The sequence below is a fragment of the Mesoplodon bidens genome, assembly GCF_964165515.1.
Source record: "Mesoplodon bidens genome assembly, chromosome: 11".
Lineage (NCBI taxonomy): Eukaryota > Metazoa > Chordata > Mammalia > Artiodactyla > Ziphiidae > Mesoplodon > Mesoplodon bidens.
The window spans coordinates 66,871,976-66,877,975 of record NC_138167.1 but is presented as its reverse complement, the minus strand read 5'-3'; positions in this window follow the sequence as shown (position 1 = coordinate 66,877,975).

Below are 6,000 nucleotides of genomic sequence, written 5' to 3'. Positions count from 1 at the left end.
AGAGTCTGCCTGCCGATGCAGGGGACACGGATTCGTGCCCCGGTCCAGGAAGATCCCACATGCCGCGGAGCGGCTAGGCCCATGAGCCATGGCCGCTGAGCCTGCGCGTCCGGAGCCTGTGCTCTGCAACAGGAGAGGCCACGACAGTGAGAGGCCCACGTACCGCAAAAAAAAAAAAAAAAAAAGAAAATAAAAGAAAAAGATGAGTATAAAGAACTTTCATACTACAGCACTAAGGAAAAATTTACTCAAGAATTCCTAGTATAGGGACATCCCTGGTGGCGCAGTGGTTAAAAATCCGCCTGCCAATGCAGGGGACACAGGTTCGAGCCCTGGTCCAGGAAGGTCCCACATGCAGCAGAGCAACTAAGCCCGTGCGCCACAACGACTGAGCCTGTGCTCTAGAGCCCATGAGCCACAACTACTGAGCCTCCGTGCCATAACTAATGAAGCCTGCACACCCTGAGTCTGTGCTCTGCAACAAGAGAAGCCACTGCAATGAGAAGCCACTGCAATGAGAAGCCCACGCACCACAATGAAGAGTAGCCCCCACTCGCCACAACCAGAGAAAGCCCGCGTGCAGCGACTACTGAAGCCCGCGTGCCTAGAGCCCGTGCTCTGCAACAAGAGAAGCCACCAAAATGAGAAGCACGTGCACTGCGACAAACAGTATCCCTTGCTGGCGGCAACTAGAGAAAGCCTGCGCAGCAACAAAGACCCAACACAGCCAGAAATAAATAAAAATAAAATAAATTTATAAAAAAATAAAATAAAATAAAAATGAGCAAAAGAACTGAACAGACATTTTTCCAAAGAGGAAATGCAGATGGCCAACAGGCACATGAAAAGATGCTCAACATCGCTAATCATCAGGGAAATGAAAATCAAAACCACAATGAGATATCACCTCACACCTATCAGAATGGCTAGTATCAAAAAACACAAATAACAAACATTAGCGAGGGTGTGGAGAAAAGGGAACCCTTCTACACTGTTGGTGGGAATGTAAATTGGTGCAGCCACTGTGGAAAAGATCACAGAAGTTTCCCAAAAAACTAAAAATAGAACTATCATAGGACCCAGCAATATCACTCCTGGGTATATATGTGGAAAAAAACAAGAACTCTAATTTGAAAAGATACATGCATTCCAATGTTCATAGTAGCATTATTTACAATTGCCAAGATACGGAAGCAACATAAGTGTCCATCAACAGATGAATGGATAAAGAAGATGTGGCATATATATACAAAGGAATATTACTCAGCCCTAAAAAGGAACAAAATTTTGTCTTTTGCAGCAACATGGATGGACTTAGAGGACATTATGCTAAGTGAAATTAGTGAGACAAAACAAATACTGTATGATATCACTTATATGTGGAATCTAAAAAATACAACAAACTAGTGAATAAAACAAAAAAGAGGGCTTCCCTGGTGGCGCAGTGGTTGAGAGTCCGTCTGCCGATGCAGGGGACATGGGTTCGTGCCCCGGTCCGGGAGGATCCCACATGCTGCGGAGCGGCTGGGCCTGTGAGCCATGGCCACTGAGCCTGTGCGTCCGGAGCCTGTGCTCCGCAACCGGAGAGGCCACAACAGTGGGAGGCCCGTGTACCACACACACAAAAAAAAAGAAGAAGCAGACTCACAGTTATAGAAACAAACTACTGGTTACCAGTGGGGAGAGGGAAGGGGGGAGGGGCAATATAGGAGTGGGGGAGTGGGAGGTGTAAGATAGGCTCCAGGATGTATTGTACAACACGGGGAATAGAGCCAATATTTTGTAATAACTGTAAATAGAAAGTAACCTTTTTTTTTTTTTTTTGTGGTACACGGGCCTCTCACCGTTGTGGCCTCTCCCGTTGTGGAGCACAGGCTCCGGACGCGCATTCTCAGTGGCCATGGCTCACGGGTCCAGCCGCTCCGTGGCATGTGGGATCCTCCCGGACCGGGGCACGAACCCGTGTCCCCTGCATCGGCAGGCGGACTCTCAACCACTGCGCCACCAGGGAAGCCCCGTTTGTTTGTCTTTTAAAAATATTTATGTAGTTATTTATTTGGTTGCGCCAGGTCTTAGTTGCAGCACGTGGGCTCCTCAGTTGCAGCATGCGAACTCTTAGTTGTGGCATGCATGTGGGATCTCGTTCCCTGAGCAGGGATCGAACCCAGGCCCATGCATTGAGAGCACGGGGTCTTAGCCACTGCGCCACCAGGGAAGTCCCTGACACTGTGTTTTTTACAAATTGAAGGTTTGTGGCAACCCTGCATTGATCAAGTCTATTAGCACCATTTTTCCTACAACGTTTGCTCACTTTATGTCTCTGTGTCACTTGGAAATTCTCTCAACGTTTCAAGCTTTTTCACTGTTATTATATTTGTTATGGTGAGCTTTGATCAGTGACCTTTGATGTTACTGTTCTAATTGGGCTTTTTCGTTTTGTATTTGTATTTTATTTTATAAAGAAATTTATTTATTTATTTATTTTTGGCTACCTTGGGTCTTCATTGCTGAGCATGGGATTTCTCTAGTTGCAGTGAACAGGGGCTACTCGTGGTGGCTTCTCTTGTTGTGAAGCATGGGCTCTAGGCACGCAGGCTTCAGTAGCTGTGGCACGCAGGCTCAGTAGTTGTGGCGCACGGGCTTAGTTGCTGCACTGCATGTGGAAATCTTCCTGGACCAGGGATCGAACCCGTGTCCCCTGCATTGGCAGGCGGATTCTCAACCACTGCACCACCAGGGAAGCCCAATTTGTATTTTTAAATTAAGGTATGTACATTTTTAAAGACATAATGCTATCGCACACTTAGTAGACTACAGTATAGTGTAAAGAAAACTTTTATATGCACTGGGAAACCAAAACATTTGTGTGACTTGCTTTATTTCAGTATTTACTTTATTGTGGTAGCCTGAAACCAAACCTGCAATATCTCCAAGGTACACCTATACCTCCTCCAGAAAATATTTATTAATTTCAAAACAAAAAGAGTAACTTCACAGTGGAGAAGCCTGGCAGACGCCATCTTAATCAAATAATCTAACTGGACAACATGAGTAATCATACCCGGATGGGGTACCATGACAACACAGCATCACTTTTGTGATATTCCTGCTGAAGATGCATGACCTGAATCTAATCACAAGTGATGAAATAAAATTTATATTTTAAGGCAGGACAAGAAAAATTAAACATAAAATTCTCTCTCTGCGTGTTCGTTTGGGCCTCCTCCTTCCCTCTCTCCCTAGTGTGCGGTGTGCATCTGCATTACACATTAGCCAGAGCTCCTCAAAGATGGAGTGCCTACTTGGCCATAAAGATCAATTTTTCCCTTTCTTCTGACGCTAGCAACATAACTTTTTAAAGAATAGCTTTCTTTCCCAGCGCTGTAGGGGGTCATGGTGACTTGCTGCTTGCTTTGTCTAAGGCTTACCTGGACTGTGTATCCCTGGTGAACTTTAAGTAAAATATCAGTATGTCATTTCAATGTATGATCCTTTGTCTCGAAAATGTATATGACTGTGCCTTTGACTTCTAATTAAGAAGCAGAAGAGTTCTCAGAGCTTTCTGAGAATCTGCTTCCCAGGTTATAATCCTCAGTTTGGCTCAAATAAAATTCCCCTTTTTCTTCTTAACTTGATAGTTAATTGAATTTTCATCGACATGAGGCAACATCAGATGAGCCCAAATTCAGGGGCACACTTCAGACTGCTCAGTTACCTGTCATTGGTCATATAGCACTCCTAGCTGAAGGGAGCTGGGGAGGGGAACGGGGAAAACGAGTGTTTCGTTGGATAATTGCCACTTCCTCTCCTCCTGAATGATGAAGGTTCTATTAGCAGGAAGACGAATTGGGTGTCGGGAGGCAACTGTTATGAGCTGATTTGTGTCCCCCCTTAAAATTCATTTTGGAGACCTAATCCCCAGGACCTTAGAATGTGACTGCATTCGGAGATAGAGCCTTTAAAGAGGTGATTAATTAAATGAGGTCCTGGGGTGAACCCTAATCCAGTATGAGTGTTGTCCTTATAGAGGGGATGAGGACACTGACACCCACAGAAGGAAGACCACGTGAAGACATGGGGAGAAGATGGCCATCTACAAGCCAAAGAGAGAGGCCTCAGGAGAAACAACTCTGCTGACACCTTGATTTCAAACTTCTAGCCTCCAGAACTGTGAGGACATAAATGTTTGCTGTTCAAGCCCCACCCTCTATTTGTGGTCCTCTGTTCTGGAGGCCCTAGGACACTAATGCAGCAAGTAAGAGTGCCAACCTCGGTGTGGAGCAGGGTTGGGGAGGGCAGGACTCAGGAGACAGTCAGCCCACCCAGGCCCTTCTTCAGCAAGAAGTGGGTACAAAGCTCCAGAAGCAGGGGTTGGGAGGGTGCTTTATGGCTGTTGGAAACACTTTATTCCCTCTTCCCTGTTGCGTGCCCTGACCCTGACGTCCACGTCAGAAGCCTATTGGGAAAGCCCTCCCCAACCCCCATAGGAGCCAACCTGGCTGGTCATTTCTAGAAAGCTGAGCACTCTGTTCATATGTCACAATGTCCAGAGTGGGAGTGTTCTCGAGGTCTGTTTGAAAAACTAGACTCTTTGTTGCCTGGGAGACCTGTCCCCACCCCTTACCTGTCCTCCTGAGTGCGCCCTCTACCTGCTGCCCTATCAGCTCTGATTGGTCCCCATGCTACTCTGACCTCGGTCACTTTGATACCTTCTGGAAATTCCTCACCATTTCTCCTTTGTTGGATGCCTCCTTTCCTGTTTTCCAGTCCTGCTATCCATCTTTCTCTAGTTTCAGCTTGATTGGTTGCTTGACTGTCATTTTCCTGGGATTTTAGGAGGGAGAAAAAATAAATGCCTGGGGTCAGTTTGCCATCTTGAACCAGAGGTGTGGGTTGTGCTGGCTGAATGATTGGACAGATGAAAGAATCAAGAGAAAAGTGAACGAATGGTTGAGCAGATGAAAAATGTTCACTCCGGTAACTGAGGGCTGGCGGGCGGACAGCTCCTGGGGGCGGCTTGCCTGCTGTGCTTGGTTATTCAACCAGACCTTGCCCCATCCTTGGCTGCCCTGAGGCTTCCCCGCCACCCCGCCACACGGCTTCCTTGGCAAGACTCCTTTCTCTCCGTGGTAGGCAGGGACTCCCATCCCACTCCCAGCCTCCCAAAGTCAGAATGCGCCCAGCGGGGAGAGAGACTGAACAGATATCAAACTTCCAGGGAAGAGCACTAGGGTGTATGGGTGTTAGGATCACCCAGGCTCAGATGCGCCTGATTCCACTAAAGGGTGGGATCCAGGAAAAGACTGAAGGCCCTGGATTGCGGTGCTGGGGTTGGATGGGGAAGGCCTGACCCGGGGGCACGTGGGGCTGCAGCCCCCAACGCTGGGAGCCAGTGTCTCTTCCCCTTTCCCCTCACATTTTCAAGGATAGCTGGGAAGCTTCAGAAAGCCAGAAAGGCTACTGGCTGCCCGGTCCCAGGCCAGGGCGGTCTCCCTCTGCCCCTCCAAGGGCCCTCTCACTTCCCCCACCTTCTGGGGGGTCTTCTTTTCTCTTCCTTTTCACAGTTGCTGGCCCTGTGGTTCTCTACATGGCCTCTCCAGGTCGGTGGCCTCCTTTCCTCCCAGCCGCCCTCTCCCCTGGCTGCCACCCCTTCTGTTCCCGGGCTCCATCCGCCCCCCTGCTGTTCCTCCCACTTGCCTTAAATCCTTCCTCTCTTGTCCATCTTTTCTCTTCCTCCTCGGCTCGCCTTCTTTCTTGTTCTTTGGCTTTTCCTTTTAGAAGGCAGCGAGGAACGAAGGTGGGATGCTGACAGCTGACCTCTAGAAAAGTCACTCGCAGGGAGCTCTCTGAAGGCCCCAACCAGGAGATACCTCGAGGCTGCCCCCATGACTTCATGGAAGAGTCAGAACCAGACCTCGGCCCAGACGTCCACCACAGAGCTCACAAGAAGAGCAGCGGCTCTCAGGCATGGACCAAGGAGCCCTGGGTGTCCCCAGGGCC